Source organism: Aphelocoma coerulescens, unplaced genomic scaffold (assembly GCF_041296385.1).
Source record: "Aphelocoma coerulescens isolate FSJ_1873_10779 unplaced genomic scaffold, UR_Acoe_1.0 HiC_scaffold_88, whole genome shotgun sequence".
NCBI classification, from domain to species: domain Eukaryota; kingdom Metazoa; phylum Chordata; class Aves; order Passeriformes; family Corvidae; genus Aphelocoma; species Aphelocoma coerulescens.
In genome coordinates this window covers 203,470-217,536 of record NW_027184072.1, presented here as the reverse complement: position 1 = coordinate 217,536, position 14,067 = coordinate 203,470, and positions in this window count along the sequence as shown.

Sequence of the window (14,067 nt, the reverse complement as noted above, 5' to 3'; positions counted from 1 at the left end):
CTCTGCTTCCTTTGCCTACGTCTGCCTTGCCTCGCACTGCCTACAACTTGCTGGCTTTGCTTTGCCCGGCCTACCACTCTTTCCCTTGCCTTCCATGCAGGCAAGGCGCTGCAAACCGAGTGCAGGCAATTGTGGGCAAGTCAAGGGAGAGGTAGGCAAGGCCAGAGCAGTGAGGGGAAAGCAAATGGAGTGGTAGACAAGAGAAGGTCCAGAAGTTAGAGGCAAGGCTGGCTGTAGGAAGGAAGGGCCACTGATGGGAAGGCCAGGCAGAAACAGGAAGGGCTCAGCAAGCCAAGGCCCTGGAGGAAAACAGTAGGCAGGTCATGTGCTGGGCATGGCCGTGCAAAGGAATGCAAGGCTCCAGAGGGCTAGCAGGGCAAGGCAAGGCAAGTGTTGTGTTGCCAAGGCAAGGCCAGGCAAGGCAGGTGAGAAGTACATTCAAGGACTGCTGGTACACAAAAGTGGCCAGGACCAAGTGCTCTGTGTGGCCTTGATCCCGCGTGGGTCATCTCTCCTCTGTACCTAAAAGACTTGAGCTACCTGCTTTCCCTTGTATGCAAAAGAACTCTCTTTCTGGTCCCCGAGCTCAAGGGCAAAATGTGAATTGCCCCTCCAAGGTTCAAGACATGCAAGGATTGCTCCCAGACAAAGGCTGCCCACAGAGATGAGTGTGGCAACATGCGTCCTCCCCTGGTCTTCCTCTCATGGGATCCTGAAACACCGGAGATGCTTGAGAGCTTTGAGATTCCTCGGAGGAGCAGAAAGGGCAGGGCAAGGCCCAGAAATGTCATTGAAAAGGGGTGTTGAATTCCAGGTGGGGGAGGGGTGAGCAAGGTCATGCAAGGCAAGGGAGGGGTTCAAGGGCAAGGCAAGGCAAGTGGTGGCTTTGCGAGGCGAGGCAAGGCAATGAGGGTCCTAGAAGGAAAAGGAAAGGTGAGGCCAGACCTAGACGAATGTGAAAGGAAGTCAGGTGGGGGATGGGTGAGCAAGTCAGTGCAAGGCAGGGGAGAAAAGGCAGGTTGAGGGAAGGCTACAGAGGGGGCAGCAAGGAAATGCAAGGCATGGGGAAGCATGCGAGGAGTGGGTGCTGCCAGCCGGTGGGGATGGCAGGGGCGGGGCCACTGCAAGTAGCATGGTGGGGATGTGGAGGGGGTGTTAGTATGCGGGAGGTGTGTGTGTGTGTGTGTGCAGTGGAGTGCAGGGTAAGTGCAGGTGTGTGTGTGCGTATACGGGGGTTTTGTGCCAGGTGCTGTGCCGGGGAGAGCCGTTCCACCACAAGGAAGGTGTGGGCGTGAAAGGAGTAAGATAGATGTGTCTTTACAAAGAGACCGTGTGAATCTCTCCTTAGACAAGGCTAGGAATTTACAGGGGGGGAAGTAACAGAAGAAAGTATTCGTTCTAGAAACTGTTACTAATCAACAGAGACTGTTGCTCAGCCAAGGCCCTGCTAAATTCCTGAACCTAGAGCAAGGCAGCAAAGACTTCCCAGCATTAGGAATAGTTTGGTTTTCTTCCTTTTCCATTCCAAAAGGGGAGTGCATATTAGAGGGGGGCGTAGAGTAGGCAGTTCCGGAAGTCTGTAATTCCCGAGTACCTCAGAGGGTGCTGTTGCCAGGAACTTAACATCAGAAGGGGGCTGCTTCCCGCAATCATTTGAGAGACTCCATGGCAAAAGCCCCATGGCCTCTCCCTGGAGTTGAAGAATGTTACAGGACTCCTCTGTCTCCTTTTTGGTGGATGAAGAAACTCAGAAAGCCACACTTCTGCCAGAACTCTCCAAGATGCCCCCTTTGCTCCCCGTGACTCCATCACTGCCCAGGAAGCTGTCTTTTCTACCACAGCAGTTTGACATACAGTTAAAAGTCGTGTGGCAGAGAAAAAAGGCAAGAATTGGTTTCCAAGGGATGGCAAACAAGAGATACCAGAACCTTTGGCCCTACCAATATTAAAGCAACTCCATTAAGAGAGTTCTTGCACTTCCTGAGGATTGGCAGAAGCCTATCTCATGATGTATGTTGCTGGGGGTCTTTTTAGACTGGCAAAAGGAGCTGTTGAAGGTTGCTTGATCTGTGCTAAAGCCAACAGCCAAGTTACAAAGTAACTTGCTAGAGGAGGGAGGCCTTGGGCTGCATGGCCCTTCCAAAGATGCCAGGTGGATTTTCCGGAGATGCCCCAAGTGGCAAGGCTTAATATCTTCTGGTAATCGTATGTCAGCTAGCAAGGTGGCCAGAAGTATTTCCAACTACTTCAGTAATGACAGGATCTGTTCTTAAGGCATTTTTGGAACAAATCATTCCAAGATACAGCATTGTAGAAGCAATAGATTCAGATAGGGGAACTCATTTTGCAGGAAAGATCCTTCAAGGGGTTTTGGCTTCTTTAGGAACACAATGGAACCTCCATAGGCCCTGGCACCCCCAGAGCTCGGCTCGGGTAGAAAACAATGAAGAGAGAAATAAACACCTTTTGAAGCTGGTAATAGAAACCAAGATGCCATGGGTAGGGCTTTGGACATTGGCTTTGGTGAGAATGAGGGCCCAACCCAGAAGAGAGATTCAGTTATCTGCCTTTCAATCGTTGTTTGCAATTGCCCTCCTGGTAAGTCTCCACCCAGTGGGGGGGGTAGAGGCAAGTGATGCATTTTTAAAACCATCTGTGGCCAGGATCCTGCTTCTTGTGAAACCCCTTCAACAGGAAACTCAGCTGGCGCAAGCCCGGCCTTTGGACTTTGCTGCTTTTAACATCCAACCAGGAGATTGAGTCCTAATTAAGGAGTAGAAAGAAGCGCCAGTGCTGGTGAAATGGCGTGGCCCATTCCAAGTGTCACTGACGACAGAAAACAGCCGTCAAGTAAGCTGAACACAGGTGAACCCGTCACTCTCGGGTCAAGGTCTCTGAAGCCTCAGAGATTTGCACATCTCAGCTGGAGGAGAAGGCCGGGAGGCCGTGACTGACACTCTGCAGGAGTGGGCCGGAGCAGTAGGCAGTGCTTCGACATCGGAAGAAGCCCCGCAGTCCTACCTTCAGACCGTCTGCTGAAATAGACTGTAAAGGCATCCCTCTAGAATCTCCACTCACTTGGGGGCTAATACTTGTGGCCATTTTGTTACGTTAAGTGGTTTCTGTGTCTTCAATTGCCACAGGTGCTGCAGAAGACAAGGGGAAAATTAGACTAGCTAATTAGATGACACTATTAAAACATTTTCCTTACTAATTCTACTTTGATATGGTCAGCTGAGTTTAGGCCAGGAGTGGGAGAATCAATTTGCAGCCTTAGGAGAAGAAGTAGCAAAAGTTTTTAACCTTAGCAATTGCTGGCTCTGTGGAAGGCCAGGAGGATCTGAAGAGTGGCCATAGTTGGCTAGCCCAGCTGAACCTAAATGGTGGGTCAATGTGAGGGCCCACAGTGGGATGGGATTTGGGGCCAAAGAAGGAAGTTCACGGCCACTTCATTCTTCTCCAACAGGCACTTATTGCCTAATAGGATAGGGCGTGTCTATGTAGGAAAAGGCAATTGTCAATTGACTTTCCCTCTGGGCTTGAACAACTGGGTTTGGACCCCCAATTGCCCTCCTTCCAATTGTTCCAAATATCAAGGCAAATGCAATCAAATACCTGTTCGGCTCACTAACAGTAGCTGCGTAAGGCGTTCTTATCACACTTACCAAAAATATTTGGAAGCCTGTAAAGCAATGGGGAGGGACAAGGGGTTTTTTTGACCACCTGTTTTTGAGCAGTCCCCACAAAAATTCCACAAGTAGAAGACATGTTGTTTGTGATTATCAGTGGGAATGGCCACACCGGATTGGAACTCAAAGCCTTTTAGTGAGTTCTGCTCCAAATCCAACCAAGCAGCTTGCAGATGTAAATGTAGGTGGGAACCCTGTGCGGGAGCTTGGAAATGCAAATGCTGGGACCCTTATGGTGGGGCAACTCTTGTTGGAGGACCGTTAGGCCCGGGAATCCTGCTGTATTTTGAGCCACCAATTGATGACCATGGGTAGGTTCCTTTGCTAATGGAACACGGGCTTTGAAAGGACAGTATTGGATTTGTGGCCAACATGCTTAGCTCAGGTTACCTCCAAACTGGTCAGGGATATGGTATATTTAGTAGACTGTTGTTCTTTTTGCTACTACAAGTTCTGGGAAATCGCTTAGGAATCAAAATCTGTGATGATTTAATTAGAGAAAAGCAGTCAGCTGATGCAGCCCTGGCTGGAGGGAGCACCCCAAAACGGGGAAATGATGAACGGCCAACAGAACAAGTTACCCAACACGATGGACCAGCCCCTTGGAAACCTAAGGAATTAATCCCAGATGCCTGGGAACCCATTTATCATTTGAAGGAGATAATTAGGTTACAAGCTGTCTCGGAAATAATTACCAACCAGCCAGCCACAGCGCTTGACCTTTTTGCTGAGCAACCCACTTAAATGAGGAAAGCGGTATTTCAACATTGGATGGTATTAGATTATCTGTTGGCAGAAGAAGGAGGAGTTTGTGGGAAATTAAATGACTCGAGCTGCTGCTTGCAAGCAGATGACAGCGGAAAAGTGGTCAAACAAATAACAAAGGAAATAACGTCAGCTCGTGGACCTGTCCAAATGTTGAAAGGATGGGAATGGGACATATTTTCATAGTTAACTGGCCAGCTATGGGCTAAATGAATACGATTTCTCCTCTTATATGCTATCGCAATTCTCATCTTTTTACCATGCGTGACACCATGCTGGCTGCAGCTCTTTCAGCAGGTGCTCAAGGGGATGCCGCTAGCAGCCATGCCTACCTGATCCAGAAATGACTACAAAAGGACAGAAAAGAATGTCACTGCAAATAATAGCAAAACCCAAGAAGACTCCAGAAGAAAAAATTAAATCCATGGTAATTAAGGTTTGTAAAGACAAATACAGAGCAAATAAAAAGAGGAGGGATTAAAAGGAATGAGATGGATGAGTCTTTACAAAGAGACCGTGTGAATCGGCCTGTAGACAAGGCTAGGAAGTTATGGCTAGTGAAGTAACAGAAGAAACTAGGAGTTCTCTAGAACTGTTACTAATCATCAGAGACTGTTGATTAATCAAGGCCGTGTTAAATTCCTGAACCTAGAGCAAGGCAACAAAGACTTAAGAGCATTAGGAATGGGGTTCTTTTCTTTCTTCTCGATGCCAAGAGGGGGGTGCATATTAGAGGGGGGCGCATAGAGTAGGCAGTTCCGGAAGTCTGTATCTCCCGAATACCTCAGCCAGTGGGGAAAAGGAAGAGGGTGCTGTGGCCGGGAACTTGGCATCAAAAGGGGGCTGCATCCCGCAACCGTTTGACAGACGCCATGGGAAAAGCCCCATGGACTCTCCCTGTAGTCGAAGAATGTTGCAGGACTCCTCTGTCTCCTTTTCGGATATAAACCTCAGGCATCGTGGATTAATTTTCCCTAACGGCAGCGACCTGCCGCGTGGTCTCCGTGCTCCTCTCCAGCCCCCCGGGACGTGTAAAATAGTTCCCAGCGGCTCCCACCGCGCGTTGCAGACGGCTGCGCGGCCCCGGGGCTGCCCGCAGTGCTCCCCTGCCCCGCCAGGGCTGCCCGCGGGCTGCGGAGCCGCCTCGCCACCGGCGCGGCCAGGGCCGGGGCCCTTCTCGACAGCAGCCGAGGGGCTGCGGAGCGGGCGGCTGCCGGACGATCAGCTATTTTATGCCGCGCGGTGCTGCCGCCTCCATCTAGCTCTCCATCACGCCGCCGCCCGCCGCCCGCCTGGCGCGCTCACGCTCGGCCGCGCTCGCCGCCCGCCCAGCCTCGCCGGAAGCTCTCCCGCCCGTGCTGTGCCCCGGCTCCGCCGGCAGCTCGGCAGGGCCCGGCCGCACGCGTGCTGCGTGGCTCGGAGCAGCCGCGTTGCGCCGCAGGCGACGGGGAAGGCGGGGCGGGCCGGCGCCATCGTGGTAGCGCGAGGAGAGGAGCGCCCGGGCGGGGCGGCGAGCGGCGCGGCGGTGAGCGCTTCTGCTTCCTGTCGCTCGGCGGCCGCCCACGGCAGGTGCCGTGTGACAACCCGCGGAGCGGCGGGGCCGGCCGGGCGGTGCGCGGCGAGGCTTTCGGCCAGCGGCGGCCACAGCGAGAGGCTGCTGGCACTGCCCGTGCCGGTGGAGAGAGCGGGGATCCGAGGCCGGCCTTCCCCGGGCGACGAGGGGAGGCCGCCTTTGCCGCGCTGCCCTCCGTGCAGCATGTGGCCGATTCCGGCGAACCCGGGGTCTCCGCAGCGGCGCGGGCGGGAGGGAGTGGGGAGCGCGCTCGGTGCCGTGCCGGCCGCTCCCGGCCAGCGCTGCGCTGCGCCGAGGCGTTTTCCCGCCCGTCCTGGGAAGGACATAAGCGACACCGTAGTTGGAGCTTAGCTGTCAGGGGGAACAACTTCTCTCTGTGAAAAACGAAGTTCACTCTCCTGTGAGAATTTAAAGGGGTTTAATATAAAGACAATAAGAGACACATCAAATAAAGCAACGGGGTAACAGCCAGTTGCCTTGGCGCTCTGCCAAGAGCACACCTGATGCCAGAGGTCAGTCCTTTTTATACCGTTTTTACTGTCTGTTCTTTATTCATATTAAAACTTTTCCTGGAGCTGTTCTGCATGGCCACTCCTTGGTTCCGCCTTTTTAGAGCGTGCCTAGTCTTCTGCCTTGTGGTTTTATTTCTCTTGATTCTTGGGGTTGGGCCCGCTAGGCAAGAGTCGATGGTAGGGTGGATTTCTTAATTCTCCAGACAGTCAGGGCTGATTGCAGCTTTGGGCCTCTTCGTCTCTCCGGGCAGAGTGGTGATAAAATCTCCCGGACTCTCCTGGCCGCCCGTTCTCCGGGCGGAGTAGCCTTTGGGCCCTTTTGCTCCCTAGACAAAGTGTTGATTAGCAGCTTTTCGGGCCTCATCCTCTGTTCGTTTGGAGGTTATCTTACGTGCTCACACTTGCTAACATTCTTGCTAAAAAGAGAGAAAACTACATCCACACAGCAGAAAGCATTTCTAACGTTATATAATATCTACTTTATACTTTGCGAGAAGCTAATATAATATATGTTTATAACAATCCCCCCTTTTCTATTTTATAAATCATTTGGCTTGAGCAATAATTCTTTTTTCTTGGCTTCTAATGTCTGTTCGTTCTTTTCACAGATCAATTTGGCTTCTTCAAGAGGGTCTTTTGTATCACTTTGTCTTTTTAATACCATAATTTTTTGTGCTGTTCCAGACATAGCCAACTTTGGGTCAGTAGGCATTGCCACAACTTGCATGCCTTGAACTATGCTGGTGATTAGCCGAATAAAGCAGGGGATCAAGCAAGGGAGAAATATTAGACTAGCTGTAGCACATAAGAGGAAGAAACCTAGCTTCTTCCACCATTCTTTCCCCAATATGCCATCCCACCAGTTAGCAGACATCATTGATTCCCATTTTTGGACTGGTACATGGGCTATTTTTCTGATTTGGTTGGCCATATCTAGAACGGCATCCCCATTGTCATCAATTTTTAAACAACAGTCCGATGTATTGAACTTCCTGCACACACCGCCTTCTTCGGCCAGTAAATAGTCTAAAGCCAGCCTATTTTGATGTATTGCAGCTCTGGTTTGGCGTTGCTGGCTGACTATTAATTCCATAGCCCCAGCTGTTTCATTGGTTATGATTTCTACAAGAGCTTGGAGTCTGATGATACGATTCAGCATGTAAATTGGGGTCTGATATCCCCAACTTCCATCTTGTGCTTAGGTAGCTGGCCCATCTGTTTCTAATATTCGTTCAGGGGGCCATTCCTCATCTTTCCATTTTTGGAATCCTCCAATTAAATCTCTTTTCTTTCTTTTGAAGTCTTCATAGAGAGGTATACCTAATTGATCTCCCACTGGTTCTGGGAAAAGGAAAAACCCTGGTTGAATGATTCTTAGTGTACAACTCCCTTTCCAATGTGAAGGGAGTCTTGGGGATGCCCTTTTCCCACATATCCAAAAGAAGCCATCTGGTGCTTTCCAATAATCACCTTCTTGTTGATTTATATTCTCCCCAAATTTGGCTATTTCTGGGATTCCAAAATAAGGATTTTTCCTCGTGTCATTACACTGAAAGAGTCCATGATCATATACACAGTCTTTTCCTTTTTTCTGGGCTCAATACCAAGTTGGTTTTTCTGGGACCCACCACCTTGCAGTTTTGTTACTCACTTTATAGCTTTTACAGGGAGTGTTTCCTACTTCATTAAGAAAGTTTATCCCAGTTCGCCAGAGGCATTCTTCCCCTATCACTGTTGAACTTAAAATCCACCCCTCAGGTCGGTTCCCCCCTCTTATATTTGTCCGGTTCCATTTAAGGAGTTCTACCGGGCCTACGCTGCTACCTTTCCGTGGCCATTCTTCTGTCATTAAAGCTCCTCCACAGACCCAACAGTTGGTTATGTTAAGTTCTTTACCTATCCTCTCCCCCAATTCCACAAACAGGTTTTTTCCTAACCTTGGGGTTTTTTCCTCTTTGTTGTTTGAGCTTTGCATACAGGTCCTGGCGTGGTGAGGTGAATATAGGGCGAGGTTGCTGTGCTGGCTTTGTATCTTTACTTACCACTTGCTCTTTTACCAAATCTTGGACTGTTCCCCTGGTGGCAGCTGTGGAGCAAATCTATTTTTCTCCTTTTGGACAATTGCTTCTTAGTCTGTTTCCACTTGTTCCTAAATTTTCTGTAATCCAATATTTTTCTCCTTTATGCATGCAAATACCTAATTTGGATGAGTCATAACAGTGACTGTTGGTATGGGTATGAGTAATAAGAAAGAAGCCCCGGTGTCTTTCCATGTAGAGCTTTCGATAGCATTTGTAACATGGTCTTGCCGGTGTCCCAAAAGGGACCAGGAGAAGTGACAAAAGAAGGAATAACAGAGGTCCGGCATGGCTTATACTCCCACCTCCCTTGCCTATGAGGTTGCAACCCATAGCAGGTGTATTGGATCTTCTCGGTGGCGAGTACAGTGGCCGACCCGGTCTTGCCCTCTATTTCCTTGTCACTTCCTTTGTAGCTTTTAGGCAAATTTCTTTTGGCACCTTTTTAACTGTAGTATCTTATCGTATCTTAGGTGTTTCCCATTCAACAGGCACTAGTAATTCCCATCTGCAGAGCAAAGTTATTGCTTTTGTTGCTTATGATTTTGTCTGGATAGGGGGTTGATTTTGTGCTTGACACCCTTTACAACTAGGGTGTCGACGGTGTGAAATGCCAATTTCCCTCTAGATTAATTACTTATATTTGACGTGGTTGGCATGCCCCGTGTTAGAATGATTCAAACAGGGTATATGATGTGGCACTGATGGAAGTTGTGATTCTCCCCCTTCTTAATACAAATCACAGGCTAGAATCAGAACATGAGAGTTCCCTGTTTGATCCAGTCCCAACCCTTCCTGTTTGAAGTGAGAATATTCTTCTCCACGATGTCCCAGAATTTGTCCAGGGGCCACTGATATAAATTTGGCTTTTACTTCTCAGTTAGGTGTGATTCTTTGCATATCCCTTGGATTATTTAGATTGTTCTAGCTCATTGCCACCTGGTCTCCGTTTAAGAATCAATTTGGTATCACCTGGTTTGGATATTACAGTCCACTCTTCAGGTTCTTTTACAGGTCCTTTGATTCTGCTGGCATGGATCTACCCTCGTTCCTTGGTCTGGATTGCGGCCTCAGTCATCAGCAGTACCTGAAAAGGACCCTCCCATTGTGGAGTCAAAGATTGTTCTTTCCATGTTTTTACTAGTACCCATTCCCCTGAATGGATATTATGAATTTTGAACTCCAAAGCTGTGGTTTGAGGGATCATTCCTTTCAGCCGCAAATTTTCAAGTGTTCTGGCAATTGCGGTGACATATTTTTTGACACTTACTTCTCCTACTTCATAAGTGGCTGTTTCATGTTGAGCAGTAAGGAAGGGTAATCCGAACATCATCTCATAAGGAGACACTCCCAGGTCTGACCTGGGCTGTGTTCGGCCTCTCAGCAGAGCCAAAGGTAAGCATTTTACCCATGACATTTGAGTTTCAATCATTAATTTTGTTAAAGTTTTTTTCAAAGTCTGGTTCACTCTTTCTACTTGGCCTGAACTTTGTGGGTGCCAGGGGGTATGTAATTCCCATTTTATTCCCAAGGCTTGAGTTATTTGTTGTAAGACTTTGGATGTAAAATGTGTTCTTCTACCTGAGTTTATTTTATTAACCATTCCATATCTGGGAATAATTTGTTCCAGAAGGGTTTTGCATACTATGTTAGCTGTAGCTCTAGTAGCAGGAACTGCTTCTACCCAACAAGTTAGGTGGTCTGCTATTACTAATAGGAACTTCCATCTCTGTACTTGAGGAAGTTTAGTGAAATCTACTTGGATACTTTGGAATGGTCGCAGAGCTAACTCACGGCCTCCTAATGTTGTTTTTCTCATTATTTTCCTAGTCACTCTTTGGCAAGTTCTACAGTTCCCAGTTATTTGTTTTGCTACCCCAAAGATTCCAATACACCCATAATTTTTTAGAAAATGATCACACAAGCTAGCTTGAGTACCCCAATGAGTTTTTTGATGCATATCTTCTAATATTCTCTTAGTGAGTGGCTTATTAAGTAACTGTCTCCCATCAGGAAGTTTCCGTTTTCCAGATTGATCTTGTTCTCCCCCTATCTTAAATAATTCTTTTTCTTCTTCTTTACTAAATTTGGGGATTTCCAATTCTCCCCTTTCTGGGGTCAGGATTAACAGAATTGGTTCAGTCCCATTTTCTGCTGCATCTTTGGCTTCTTGGTCTGCTAGGTTATTCCCTCTTATTTCTGGGGTCATCCCTTCTTGGTGTCCTTTGATATGCACTACGGCTATTTCTTCAGGCAATTTTAATGCTTCCAACACTTCTGAAATCAGGCCTTCATGTATCAGTTCTTTCCCCTTTGAATTTAGTAAACCCCTTTCTTCCCAGATCTTTCCAAAGGTATGTACTTTGAATCAGTATAGACGGTCCCCTTTTTGTGTGCTAAATGCTCCAGTGCTCTCTTTAGAGCGTATAATTCACAAGACTGCGCCGACCAATTTGAAGGTAGTTTTCCTTTTTCGATGGCCTGCATATTTATCCCATCGACTAAGGCATATCTTGACATTCTTTTTCCTTGCAAGCATCTGGATGAACCATCCACATATATTCTTTCCTCTTCTAAGAGGGCTTGTTCAGCTAGATCTTCTCGAACTTTTGTTTGGTATTGAGTAATTTCTAAGCAATCATGTGCCAGGTCATCTTTTGGTTCTCCATACAGGAATTGGGCCGGATTGAGGCTTTTGCTTGCTTCTATAGTTAGATCATTACTGTCAATCAGAATTGCTTCATATTTTAATAGCCTGGAGTCTGTTAACCATTTTTCAGCTTTTTGATTTAGCACATTTCGGACCGCATGGGGTGTGTATACAATCAGTTTACTTCCAAAGGTGAGCTTACGGCTCTCCTCCACCAAAATAGCGGTAGCTGCTATGGCTTGAATGCATACTGGCCAGCCACGGCTTACTGGGTCCAATAGTTTAGCTAAATAAGCTATTGGTCTTCTCACCCCTCCCCATTCCTGGACTAATACACCATGAGCTACTCCATTTTCTGCATTCACATATAAATGAAAGGGTTTTTCTAGTGAGGGTAAGCTTAGGGCTGGTACCGAGGCTAGTTTCAACTTCTAAATTAGTTTTTCTAATTTATTATCATCATCATCTTTGGTCCATTGTATATTGTCTCCCCCTGTTAATTTTTCATATAAAAATTTTACTGCTTGTGTATATCTTTCAATCCATAATCTGCAATATCCCAGTAGCCCCAGCAGTCTCCTAACCTCCTTTTTTGAAGAGGGAGGAGGGAGGGATAAAATCCCTGTAATTGTTTCAGGACTTAGTTGTCAGCTACCTTTGCTTATCAGGTGGCCGAGATATTTTACTTCTGATTCCACAAACTGTAATTTCCTTTTTGATGCCTTTAGTCCCTTTTTCCCAAGAAAATTTAGAAGCTTTATGGTAGCTCCTTTAACTTTCATTTCATCTTCTCCTGATATTAGAAGGTCATCTCCATATTGGATAAATTGTATTCCTGGGGGAGTGGGGAAGGTTTGTAGTATTTCTCCCAAGGCTTGCCCAAATAAATTTGGGGCCTCACAATAGCCCTGTGGCAGTTTAGTCCACCTCAACTGGTTCTTTTTCCCTGTGTTTGGATCTTCCCATTCAAAGGCAAAAATATTTCGGCTTTCCTCTGCCAGTGGGCAGGCCCAAAAGGCATTTTTAAGATCTACCACACTAAACCACTGATGTTGAGGTGGAATTTTGCTTAAAAGAGTGCAGGGATTAGGAACCATAGGGTAGCAGGCCCGTGTTCTTTTGTTTACTTCTCTTAAATCTTGCACTAATTTATAATTTCCATCAGATTTCTTTACTGGGAGAATAGGGCTATTATGAGGGGATTTACAAGGTTCTAGTGTCCCATCCTTTATTAATTCTTCTATCACTGGTTTTAAGCCTTTTCTCCCTTCTAAAGATATAGGGTACTGATGTACACAAATGGGACCTTCTTCTTTTTCAATTGTGACCCTTATGGGGTCAAGATCTAGTCCACCCCTATTCCCTTCCCTAGCCCAAACCTCTCTGTTAATTTTGCTTTCATCTTCTTGGCTAAGTTTAAACACTTTGGCCGTCATTTTCCCTTCTTCTGGTATGACTCCAATCCCCAGTTGGATTTGTAAATCCCTTCCCAATAAATTGCTGCCAGCCTCAGGAGCTAACAAAGCATCCCCTATCCCTATTTTTGTTTCCCCTTCAATAACCACATCTTTAATGACAGAGACCTTAAATCCTTCCCCCTTTGCTCCTGTTACTTTTACCATATCATTACTCCCTTTTGGAATATTCATCACACAAGTCTTTTCTGCCCCAGTGTCAACTATAAATTCCAATACTTCCTCTTCGGGGCCTACTTTTAAAGTTATCAAAGGCTCCAGATGGTATCTATCCCCCCAAAAATAGAGCCCATGATTTCCCTATTTTTCTTCTGTGCGTGTCTCTTGAAATCTTTTCAGATCCCTCCTCAGGTGGGGGCATTCTCTTTGATAATGCCCTTCTTCCTTGCAATAGAAACAGGCATCCCTGGGTTGTTCTTGGAATCTTGATTGTGCTGAGGTTTTATTTTTCTCTTTTCCACCATTTCTGAATCTGGAATGTTTAGGAGTGTTACCTGAGGGCTTTAGATTTTTTTTTGGAAGGTACTCTCTCGCATAGTGGCTATCATGATCTTTGCTCCCACTTTGGCTTTTTCTTCATCCCTCCGGACATATATATCTTTTGAGCTTCCCTTACTAGGTCTTGTAATGGTTTCTCATACCAATCTTCTATTTTTTCCAATTTTTTTCTAATATCTGGCCAGGCATGAGTGACAAAGTGAACTCTTAGCAGGGCTTGCCCTGCTAGGGACTCCGGGTCTCTCCCAGAATATTGTTTCATATTCTTTCGGAGCCTCTCCAGCCACTCAGTCGGGGTTTCTTCCTTCCCTTGCTGCCCCTCAAAGGCCTTTCTGACATTTTGTCCTCAGAGTGCCCCCTCTTTTATTCCCTTGATTATCAAATTACAATAATCATTCATATGTCCCCTCCCAGCTTCATCATTTTGGTTCCAGTTAGGAGGTGTAATGGGCATTTTCTGATCCCCGGGTGGACCTTGTTGGTTTTCTTTTCCCCAAATTTTTATTCCAGCAATTCTAATCATTTCTCTTTCTTCTTGGGAGAATATTATTTTCATTATTGATTGCATTTCTTCCCAAGTGAAAATGTTGGGACCTAAGAACTGGTCCAACATTTCAGCTGTACCTATGGGGTCTTCTAATAATCCTTTAATTTCTTTTTTGAAATTCCTAACCTCTGTAGAGGTTAGAGGAGCACTCACAAAGCCGCTTCCCCCTCCTCCCGTAGGTACTTCTCTTAACGGAAAGAAATGAATTTCTCGGCTTCCCTCTGTTTGTTTAGCAATGGAGGGCTTGTTGGGCTGCCTCGGAGCCTTAATGGCACCTCCT